Source organism: Dipodomys merriami, unplaced genomic scaffold (genome assembly GCF_024711535.1).
Source record: "Dipodomys merriami isolate MVZ:Mamm:240054 unplaced genomic scaffold, mDipMer1.0.p SCAF_15, whole genome shotgun sequence".
Lineage (NCBI taxonomy): Eukaryota > Metazoa > Chordata > Mammalia > Rodentia > Heteromyidae > Dipodomys > Dipodomys merriami.
In genome coordinates, this window is record NW_027202826.1 from 9,133,211 (window position 1) to 9,145,365 (window position 12,155).

General features: G+C 38.1%; 1 protein-coding gene across 5 annotated transcripts in view; it reads right to left on the reverse strand.

Moving 5' to 3' along the window:
- Iqcm (IQ motif containing M) overlaps positions 1-12,155 on the reverse strand; it is a 273,787-nt gene that overhangs the window by 210,837 nt on the left and 50,795 nt on the right. Inside the window, exon 1 of one of the 5 annotated variants that reach the window (XM_070022184.1) lies at positions 8,954-9,152. The exons of 3 other annotated variants lie outside the window; for them this stretch is intronic. The gene's annotated coding sequence lies outside the window, so the exon portion shown is untranslated. Of the gene's footprint in view, positions 1-8,945; positions 9,153-12,155 lie in introns of those variants that run through there. One more of the 5 variants, XM_070022186.1, reaches the window with a different exon arrangement.

Sequence of the window (12,155 nt, forward strand, 5' to 3'; positions counted from 1 at the left end):
CTGTGGAAAGGGAAATCATCACAGCCCTAATGCTGCAACCAGTTTCCAGACTCCCATGGTTCCATTCTGTACATGGCCATTGGGAGGAGAGCGGGTTGCAAGTGCTCCTCCAGCTGTTATCTCCTGCATACCCATCTTCACATGTGGTCTAGGGAGTAGTTTAGAAGAGTCAGAAACAACACAGTGTGTCCAGCCCATCTCACTAGAGTGACACAATAGAGTCTGTCTGGAAATAAATACATTTGTGTGTTCATGTAGTGTTTGTCTGTGCTTGCCTCTTGTTCCATTGTATGTTTCTTGACCATCACATACCACTCCCTCCAGCAACCTTGCACACATGGGCCTTGACCCAAAGGGCATCAAAGATGGTCTTTTTCACACTCAGATTTTTTTTTTTGCCTTCTCAGTCTGACCATCAGGCATGTGAATCTACGTTCATCACTTGAAGGAAATTTGACATATGCAAAACACAGATAAATACACTTACTGTCCATCAAACTGAGTAAGAATAACTATATTGGGTTGCTACTATATCAAGGTACAGCTTATTATGGTGACCGGCATATGGCACTGGCACTTCCATACAGGGTCTTCACAAGTAGTACCTCAGTTGAAAGTACAATTTCACAAGAATGCTAGCAAGTCACAATTGAAGGGGTGATTTAAAAAAAAAAAAAGCTGACTAGGAACTTTCTGTAAGCATGCCGAGCAAAAGCCAATAAAGGAAACATCTACCATTTCTTTGGAAGCCACTGAAGAGCCGAATTACATTCTACATTATATTAGACCTACAGAGTTGGTCTGGTGACTCCAGTCTTCCTGGCTCCCCCAGAACTGAAGTTCAACTACTTTTATCTGTGTGGTTTCCAGTTTACTTCCACTGCCTTCCATCCATACCCCCAATGCACAAAGCTTTCTGCTTCTCCAGAGTCTTTGTACCTGTTCCTCCTGAAATGTGCCACTATAGCGATGTGGTATAGCCATTTGCTTCCTACTCTCTCTGCTCAGCTTCTTCAGCCAGTGCTACTCACATCCACAGAGCTAGGCTCTCTGCTCAACATCAATTCTCACAGTAGTAGTTGTATATTCAATATTATGAATCTTTTAAAACTATCGCTCATCTTCAATGAGACTAAAAATAAAAGGATATCTTTATTTTTACTCAATCCTGCATCTACAGAACAAAGTACTATTTATTATCATTCCTAGGGACCCACTGGCTTTTCAGGAGAGTTGGTTTATGTTAGTTAAATGCAGGTCTTCGGAGTCAGAAAGACTTAATTTTAAATCCTATGTCATATTTAACTACTCATATAATTTTGGATGGGTTACTTAATCTCTGAATTCTTTTTTGTTATAGCAATAATAATAATAATGGCCTAACTATTCTATAACAGAGATAATCTTGAATCTACCCCATTTCCATGAATATATTTGTATATACTTGCATACCACCCAGTGCATTTAAGCTAAACATAGTTTTTAAGCTAAACCTAGCTTCCACAGATAAGGGAAAAGATGCACCCTTTGTCTCTCTGCTCCTGACTTACTTCATTTAGCATACCTTTTCCTGTTCTTTCCATTTCTTTACAAATGGTACAATGTCATTCTTTCTAATGGATGAGTTACATTCCATTGTGGATATATATACTATATTTTTATGCTGACAAGGATGCAGCCAAAATGGAACCCTAAAACACTGTTGATGGGGATGAAAACTTGCTCAACCACTCTGCAAAGCAGTGTGGAGAGTCCTCAAAAAGTTAAACATAGATCTACCAGATTCCACTCCTGGGCGTTTACCCAAAAGTTTGTAAACCAAGATATAGTAAAGCTACCAGTACAACCATGTTCATTGCAGCACTATTCACCATAGCCAAGGTATGGAATCAGTCCAGATGCCCCTCAATGGATTCATGGATCAGGAAAATGTGATATGGAATTTTATTCATCCACTAAAAATAGTGCCTTAATTTTATACCATTGGCATGTTTAGATGAACAGCCTGCAATAAAATAGGCAGGAAAACTCAGAATCCTATAACATGACTTGGAAATAGTCCTTCCTGAAAATGGTACTCATTGAAATGAGCACACTGGAACCCTACATCTTAAATTTAAATACAAGTAGAAAAATGAATAAGGGTTGAGAATGGAAACTATTTCTCTTCAAAACTCAAGGATACACAAGTGACATGGAGAAAAAGCTACCCAGAGACCCGACTGGTGCAGGCTGGGTGTCAAGCACAGCTCTGCTTTCTGCCAAAGGCTTTCTTAGGAGATGAGAAATGTTTTCCGTAAGTTTATGGAAATTGTACTATTGTTTTGGTAATAAAATCCACTTAGCCACTTTATTTTGTGTGTGATTTGACATTTCTGTCCTCTGCCGAACAGGATAGGTTGCATTAATTATATCAGAGGGGAATCCCATATTTATATTCAAGAAGAAATTTGAATTCATTTACAGAATTTTACCATATGTAAAATATGAAATATGCATTTTGTTAACCTACTTTTGATTGTGTATGACTACTTGTACAATTACAGTGTGATTCTGCGAGATAAAATCTGCCAGCAGGAGCACTTCATATGATGAGATACTAAATTGAAGATTATTATAAATTATAATTGTATTATAATTTTAATAAGGCTACATGTTTAGGGCAACCTATCACTAGCAACTTAGATAATCCAGGAGTTAATGAAGTGAAGTTTGGTATGAGTGGCCTGTCTTTAGTTATTTTCCTTGGTATCAATGGGCTCTGCCACAGAAGCTGTAATCATCCACTTGGCCTGTTGTTGTATTTCACTGGATCTTACCCAGAGATTAGAAAAGTAAACCATCAGGGGAAGTTACTGAAAGTACAAGTACTACACCGAATTACAGTGATGCATCCAACATTGCTAAACAAAGCATTCAGAGCACAAAAGGTATTCAGACTTTTTCTATCCTAGGTGGGCACAGTACTCAGGAGGCTGAGATCTGAGCACCAAGATTTGAAGCCAACACAGACAAAAAGTCTGTGAAACTCTTATTTCCAATTAACCACCAAAAATCTCCAGAAGTGGCTCTGTGGCTCAAGAGGTAGAGTACTAGCCTTCAGTGAAAAAGCCAAATGAGAGCCCAAGGACCTAACTTCAAGTCCCAGTATCATCATAATAATAAGAAAGAAAGAAAGAATGTAAGCTAGCTTGCTATCCTGTTCATATATACTGTCTTCTAAAAAGAACAAACTAATAATTCCTAAAATATGTAGCAAAGATTTTACAATATAGAGCAAGCTTTAAAAAAAAAACTGCTTAAACTAAAATATCTTTGAGGCCTACCTTGAACACAACTCCATTACATTATCCCGATTACGCAGCAAAAAAGCACAAAGATACATTACATCTCTCTAAGTAATCTAGTGATTTCTTCCCATCAAGTTTCAGAATTGTTCTACTGAATCATTTTGAGCTCCTTGCCTTGCTTACCATGACAATAATCAATCTCATAACCCTGGTTTATATTCATTGTTTAGTAAATAGAATACACCATATGTGCTTAAGACAAACAAAAGAGAATGTACCATATAGGTTTAGACATCATGCTAACAGAGTCTGCTTTGAAGGGTCCGTATTCTCTTTCTCATAATATTGAGATACCATTATTAAACAACACACAAATTCTAAGAAGAATCTAGAACCGTTTTACCACAGTACTCTACAATACGAATGTTAAGGCTTTTCAGACAGACAGAGAAAGACCTGCCCCACAACATATCAAGATTGCCTGGGCATTTCTCTTTTTTATTTCACTTCATTTTATTTTATGTTTACAATTTTTAATTTTATTGCCAAGGTGTCGCAGGTGGCATTTCTCAGCCTCTTCTCTTCCCCCAGCCCCATGCTGCCCCCTGGGTGTGCCGCTCTCTGATCAGGCTTGTCTTCCAATGAGCATCCCCGGGACCATATTACTTCCCTTTCCTCTCTTCTTGACCCTCATCAAAACTTCCATTAACTAGAGAAAAGCAATTAAATTAAACTAAGCCACCTTGGGCTGTGACTGATTGATTAATAGACTACTTAGCCTTCCCTGGGACATTTTTTTTAAAGAGGACACTGTAATGTAAGTGAATCCGTAATGGACAGAATTTCAAACAGCTCCAGAAAGTAGAGTGCAATACACAGGCTCATCTGGGGATGGATGTTTTGATAGAAGGCCCTTCTGCTTGGCCCTTAAATGATCCCTGTTGGTGGCCACTATTTAGTCCCGGTTCCTAACTAGAAGAATAAAGCGTTGACTGAAATGCCCTTTTCCAGTTTTATAAGTGTGCGGCAAAGTACTCTCAGAGGAAGGCATTTGACTTTGAAACGGTCTTCAGAAGTCACAGCATGGTTTATGACTCCTCTGGGGGACCAGGGAAATACAAATGCTTCTTTTAACTTGGATCCAAATTCCCAAGAGCCACCCTTACGCACCAAGTATCACCATGATGAAGGGCAAATCCTGTCTCACAGGAAGTGACCCTGCAGATAGCCCTGGTATGATTAATTACATGCTTCTCAGATTCTGATTGCAACAGGTGAATACATACCAGAAATATGTGATTTAACCCAACATTGCAAAAACACAAATGAGAATTCTATGCTAAAGTTCATTCTCGCACCTCCAGTCTACCTTTCGACATATGTATTTCCCCTTCTTTCTTCAATGTCTTTGCTCTCTTTCCCCCCTCCCTGCTTTTATCTTGATTCTCCCTCTATTTCTCTCATGCTAGCAACATCCCCATTTTTCAAGCAATATTCACAAAAAATGTTCTATCAAAACCTGTATGTAGAGTATCTAAACATTTTGAAATAATATTAATAGTTAAAACGAACAGCTGACATGTCACTGTCGGTAAAATAGGCTAGTAGTAATTACAGCCACATTTGTCCCATTTGTAATAATAATTATTATTATAAATAACAATTATCATTAATAATAATTCCATAAGTCAGGTTATAAGTAAAATACTTCTTGGTCAATGGCATCCCTTCATTCAACAACTGCATCTTGATTTGATGTGTGTGCGTTTCTACCTTCTTCCAGAGGTATGTGACTTTTTTTGACACCAGTTGAAGTAGATCTTCTGCTCTGGCTAGTTTTAAGTTTTTTCCCCAGATGACCAGGCATGGTGAGTGATGAATAAATTCTCTAGCCTTAGGTGGGTGCTGTTGTAAAAATCTTAACCCTGCTTAAATACATTAATATGTCAGAGTTTTGAGCGTTTTTTCACACAAATATCAGACTATATCTGGCCCTTGGTAAATGTTTGCACTCCATTAAAATATATGCTTAGCCCTTGGTGAACATTTTCACTACATTAAAAGATTACATTTATCTTCTTAATTTTCAAAATGTAGCTAGAGGGAAGGATTGGATAGAAAGTTACTACACAAGAAAGATTTCCTAGCTGGGACATTAAAACTCTTCTCAACTAATCAACTTTATACCAGATTTTGGAGCATCTTTAGCTTAAGGTCTATCTTCATTTTTTTTAACTTTAGGTTGGCACTCTACCACTTGATTCATGCCTTCAGCCCTGCTTTTTGGCTGCTTATTTTGGAGATTGAGTCTAGTGAATTATTCTGCCTGGTCTGGCTTCAAACTATCATCTTCTACATCGCAGTCTCTTCAGTAGGTAGGATTAGAGGCCTGAGTCACTGCTGGCCTGAATTAAGTTCACATCCCAGAGGAATGTAACATATTCAATCCATGTATGCTGCTTGGTTTACCATTTTAGGACACAAGCTAATAGTAAAAAGTCCAAGTGACCATTTGGGAAATGATTGCGGGCAGGGATGGGAGAAGAAACCCGGGGGAAAACAAAGGAAGTTATGATATTGTAAAAAAAAAAAAAAAAGTACTCATCTGATTTATGAAATGGTGGCCCTTCTGTACAACACCTGAATAATAACAATAAAATTGTATTTTTAACATGGTAGGAAAAGAAGAGGACACAAGGGTAAATTTTGATGGCAGGCAAGCAAACTTACAAGTAGTATTCAATTTACTAGATCCAAAAAAGATCAGTTTTTAAGTGGGTAAAGCCAGCAACTAATTAGCTGCACAATACCCAGCCAGCATCATACCAGTTTCTCTGGAACTGGGGTTAAAGGTGAGTCTGCAGAAAGAAACCTAAATAAGGAGACTTGGATGAAAGCTCGTCTAGAAGTAGGTAGACACTGCGGTGTCTCCTACTCCCCTTACGTAAGTTACTAGAATCTTAGTTAAAATTGCAGCATGGTTACAATAACTGAAAGAAACTAATCTAAAGTCCACTAAGGAATACTTCTCAAATTGCCACACACACACACACACACACACACACACACACACACACATACACACACACACACACACACACACACACACACACACACACACACACACACACACAAAACCAACCCATGCCTTCTTGCTACAATAACAAAAAGATCCTTTAACACAGACTGCCTCTTGGATTTTCTCACAAGCTGATAAAGAATAAAGTCTGCTCTGACCTGTTTTGAACCCCAAAGGTTCAAGACCAACCTCCCAAGAATTGAAAATCTGCAAGTCATTAGGAACATGCTGTGATCCTGGGTTTCGTGAAGCAGTTGCTTACATGGCAGGAAATAGTTGAAAACCATCTTCTGAAGGCCTTCACATTTCTAAAAATAAGCAAGGGACCCTCTTGACACACTCAATATACAGAAAGCCAAATGGAGCCTAGGTCCTGAGTTCACAAATGCTCAATAGAATAAAATTTTGTGCACTGTACCTAATCTTTCAGACCCAGGGAATTTAGGTCTTAAAAGGGTAAAAAAAAAATCTATGAGGAAAAACTGAAAGGCAAATTTCTATCCGATATTGACCAAGTAATTTCATTGCAATAGTTTCATATTAAAATTCAGGTGTGGAGGGAAGTCAAGGAGAGAGGAGTAGATGAAAGAGGATAGGAAGGGAGATTAATGCAGCCTTAATAGTTAATGCATATTCTATGAAACGAAGAAAACTGAGGGGAGGTGTTGTATTGGGAGGATGTATTGGGAGGGGTTGTATTGGGAAAAGAGGGATAACATCGGTCACGATGTATTGTATTTGTAAACTCATTTGATGAATGGCAAACCCTACGTACAACCACTTAAAGATAAGAAATATATAATTTCAAACAATCACATTGGAAGCCAGTAACAACTTCTTCCTTGGAAAGATTTAATTCGTTCTGCTATAGTGGAAATGGCTCTAGAATAATGCAAGAATTGTTTCCACAGTCCATTCTAATAGAATGACTTGGTGCTCATCAATAAAATTATCCTAAGACTATATGGTAAGTACTTAAGATGGTGTCCTTACAATAAACCACTGCAGAGGTATAGATCATCTCTTTGTCAGTATGTTTTCAGAACTTTTTCTCTAACAAAGGGAATATACCAGATGCCCAAGGTGCCCAGAATGGTTATTCCAAAATCATCATTCACTTCTATTCCATGTCCCTTCAGAAGAATGAGGGCCAATTAATTTATTTTATCTATCTCTTGAGTCTATCATTAACACTTGACACAAAGGACAGAAACCATTGAGTGAAAAAGGAATAATGCTGACAAAGGTTCTATATACTTCCCCTGTGGAATATGAATCTCAGTTTAAAAATTCACATTTTTCTAATGCCATATTCAAAGTTCAACCAAAGATAATACTTCTGTGTCCAAGACCATTCTACAAATCTATGATTATAAACATGATTTAGTGATGGAGTTGATTATTAAAAGAAACCAATGGACTATCTTAATTCCTCCAAATTGACATGATTTCACTCTCTTTATGAGGCTTCCTCAAAAAAGCATTGGGGTTGGGTCCTGGTGGCTCATGTCTGTAATCCTAGCTACTCAGAAGGCTGAGATCTGAGGATTGTGGATCAAAACCATTTTAGGCACAAAAATCTATGAGATTCCTATCCTTAGTAACAACCCCAAATCCAGAAATGGAGTTATTAGACTCTTATCTCCAATTAACCACCAAAAAGCTCCAACTAGAGCTGTGGCACAAATAGTAGAGTGCTAACCTTGAGTGAAAAGATGAGGGACAGTGCCCAGGCCCTGGGTTCAAGCCCAGCACTGGCGCACACACGCGCACACACACACACACACACACACACACACACACACACACACACACACACACACACACATGCACGCATACATACATACACAAGCACTGGAGTCTGTTGGCACTAGTCATATCAGACCAACACTAACTCTAAATAAATTCAGCCTAGCACAGTCCTTCACCTTTTCAAAGAAAACCTCTTAAGGAGGATACAGTTATAATTATGGGGATACAGTTATAATTCAGGGTGGAGGAATATTTAATGCCACTTAAAATAGAACATTAGCCGACATACCTTTGATTTATATTGAGGAGGCTCAGCAGTAAGCTCCACCCTAACACTTTTCATTTGAAGTCATCTGCTATCCTTCCTGTAAGGCACCTAAGAGCTAATTGAGAGTGTTCTCATAGTTTATAAAGCTAACACATTGTCAAATAGACAGATAAAAGTATAGAGAAATCTTAGCGTCTCTAAGCAGCCAAAAATTCTATGAACGTAATTTTGTCCACATTTCTAAAAATATTTCAATTTTCATTAGAAAAGAAATGGGCTTGCCGAAGATTTGGGGTTTGGGATTTTTGTTTGTTTGCTGAGGTTTTTGCTGTTGTTTTGGTTTTGGTTTTGAGACAAAGTCTCCTTTTGTAGCTTAGGCTGGCCTGAAATTCACTATGTATCACCCAGGCTGGCCTTAAACTAGTGATCTTTCTACTTCAGCCTCCCAACTGCTGCAATTCAATGTCTATATCATTATGCCTGCTTTACTGAAAGTTTTGAAGGCTTAAAAAAAAAGAAAATGATTATAAATATTAAACAAATTAATACTACTTACCTACTTACCTTTTTTATGTTAGCTCCAACAAAACTTCCAGGATAACTTCACTATCCCCAAATCAAAATGATTTGAGTTGCTTAATAGTATCTAACCATGTACTCTCCCTACTCTTGTTAAATACTTATCCAACGTTATCTTGTTTAAAACTTTTTAAACAAATTCCAAAAACATCGTGAATAACTCAAGTAGCTTTCTTGTGGGTACTCATGAATACTCACAAATGCCTGTCTCTATTGAAACCTAAAGAGTTCTAGAACCAGAAATGATTGCATGTGATGCACTAGGTGGTAATTGGCTGAGGCCATCACACTGTCTCCAATCAGAGGAGCTCTTCTACTCCAGTAGAGACCAATAGAGGCTCAGCTCCGTGGTGTGGTCTTCCAAAGAAACAAAAGTTGATGAAGGATGAGTCTTCTATACGTTTCATGTCTTAAAATAGTTAACGTCATGTGGCAGTGCCAAATCACAGCTCCACATCCCTGATACAAACCACTGGGCTCATAAATGTCAATGTTGAAACACATCCAAAGGCCGGCCTGTTCTCAATGGGTGCACTGAACTACAAAAGCAAACGATCCACTATTGACAACACCAGAGCCACAATTGAAAATGACACTGCAGCCCTCTCTGACAGCTTTCAACTTAGTAGAGTTAGTTCAGCTTCGGTAGTCTCAGAACACAGACCACAATGCCCTGAACATTCTTCAGGATGTATATGGCATTGGCCCATGTTTCCCTCCTGCATCATTCTATAAAGCAGGGACAACCAGGGTGCTACAATCACACCTGGGAAGAGTTCAAGGATGATGCTAAACACCCAAACATCAGGCCAACAAGGCCTGGTGAGGAGGAGGAGAACATCTGCACAGAGCTAACATCCCACAGTTTCTCCTGATGTGCTAGGGGCCCAGCTGCAAGAAGGAGAGTGAAAGAGAAGGTTGGGCAGAGGGGAAGAAAGAACGCTTGGGCTGCAGGTTGTTGCTTTAATGGCTCTTTTTATTGTGGTTGTTATTGCTTATGGGGCTTGAACTTAGGACCTGGGCACTGTCCCTGAGCTTTTCTGCTCGAGACTAGTGCTCTACCACTTTGAGCCACATGCCACTTCTGGTTTTCTGGTGGTTAATTGGAGATAAGAGTCTCACAGACTTTCCTACACAGGTTGGCTTTGAACTGTGATCCTCAGATCTCAGCATCCTGAGTAGCTAGGATTACAGGTGTGAGCCACCTGTGCCTGGCTGATGGGTCATTTAATTCTACAATTTATTGAACATCTTGGCAATCAAAGTCCATATACATTAAGCTCTTATCCTTTCATTCAAGAATTTTCTTTATGGCGTTCCAGATACATGCTAGAAAATTTCCCTGTATAATTAAAATTAAGCACAATTTCTAATTGTAAAAAAAATCCCTGACGGTTGTTGTATCTATTTTAAGGAAAAGTTTCAACAGAAGCTTAACTGAATGTGTTTTATCAATCACTTAGTTCTTTGGTGTCCTCTACGAAACTATTTAACGTTTCTGCCCCAAGTGAAGCTGCTTCTTCATGCATAATTTTCACTCATTTATTGTATTTCTGACAGTTCTTTGAAATCACAGCAGTTTGTGAAAAGAGGAGCTCTAAAATGCAAATTGAGTATCGTCACTATGTGAAAACTCTACTGTCATAATAGAAAGATCAGAAAGTGAAGTTCTCTGGTCAGATGCTTTCTGTGAAATATGAAACTGCTAAGCCAATGCTATGCCTCAAATTTATATGTTTCTTAGCTATTAGAATATAAAACAAGGACTACCAAATGGACAACCTTGCCATAGCAAGTCTAATAAATCAAAATTGCCAAGGTAAGTCAACTGCATTTTCAGTGGTACAGATTTATCATCAAGTCCTGATAGCAATGCAATCACTTGAAAAAGCCATCCATGACCTTGATTATAATTGACCAACACCACCAGCTTGTAACTTTTCAATATTACATCACTTCAGTTAGAGTGCATATATATACATATATATATATATATATATTAGAGTGCATATATATACAGAGAGAGAGAATTTGGGACTTTTGAATGAACATGTATACATTCATTTGGTGATTTGGGGCACTAAAACTTGGAATCAAAACAAAGGAGGAGGCTACAATGCTTGATAAGAAATGTAGTCATTATCTTGCCCATGTAATTGTAACCTCTCTATACAGTATTTTCACAATAAAAAATAAATAAAAATTTTAAAAAACTTGGAATCAAAACTAGGGGAAAAAATTTGAGACCTAAACAATAGTAGGTAGAAAAGTAGAGGGAAAAAAAAAACAGGGCTTACATGTCTTGGAGATTTTCTAAAAGTGAAAAGCTGGCTAGAAATCTGAGTTAGTCCAAATGCAGAAGCCTTCAAATTTTTCACCATTTTTGTAGTTACTCATTCTCTTATATTTTGGAGATTTCTTTTAGTTGAATCCCCTATACCAAAGTGATACTAAATCAGAAAGCCTTGTTACTAAGACTGAGATATACATGAAGAAGCTTTTGAGAATTCCACTCTGTGAGGAGTTTTATTGCAATCTTCACACGTAATGAAAGGACAGACTGACACCACAATTTCCCAGAAGGGCAGTATCATTCGAGATGCTAATATTACTCCTCAGGCTTTTCAGATCTTAACGGAAAGTACAGCCCCCATCCCTTAGAGAAAGCAAGATGAATGCAAGTTCATCATCAGTTATACACTGATGAGCAAGACAGCAAACCAGTCTGCAACCTTAGCTCCCCTTCCTCCAAGTTCAGAATGAGAGAATAGAAATGATTTTTAAAAAGCAGCCTGAAAATAATTAAACAAGCATTTTTAACCTTAGCACAAAAAGCCAAGTATTCTGACACTATAATGTTGAAAAGTTGCACTATTTGGAAAACTACATAAAATGGGAAGTCTGAGGCAGAGTACTACGATCCTTTTTTGGATTTTTTTAAACTATGAGCTGGCTGTGTAATTATTCAGCACCTCTGGTTTCTGTTCTTTGTTGTTGTTTTTTTTTATTCTTTGTTTTGGTTTGGTTTGGGTTGGTAGCTGTGGAATAGACTCTAAAAAAATCTCTCTTAGCGAAGGACTGTATGGGTTAATGTGTGTAAGCAGGTGTTATACAGGAAAGTGTGTGCCACTGATTACTAACTTGCTAATAAAACAGGTTATGAGGTCTAGAGATTAGAAGACAAAGA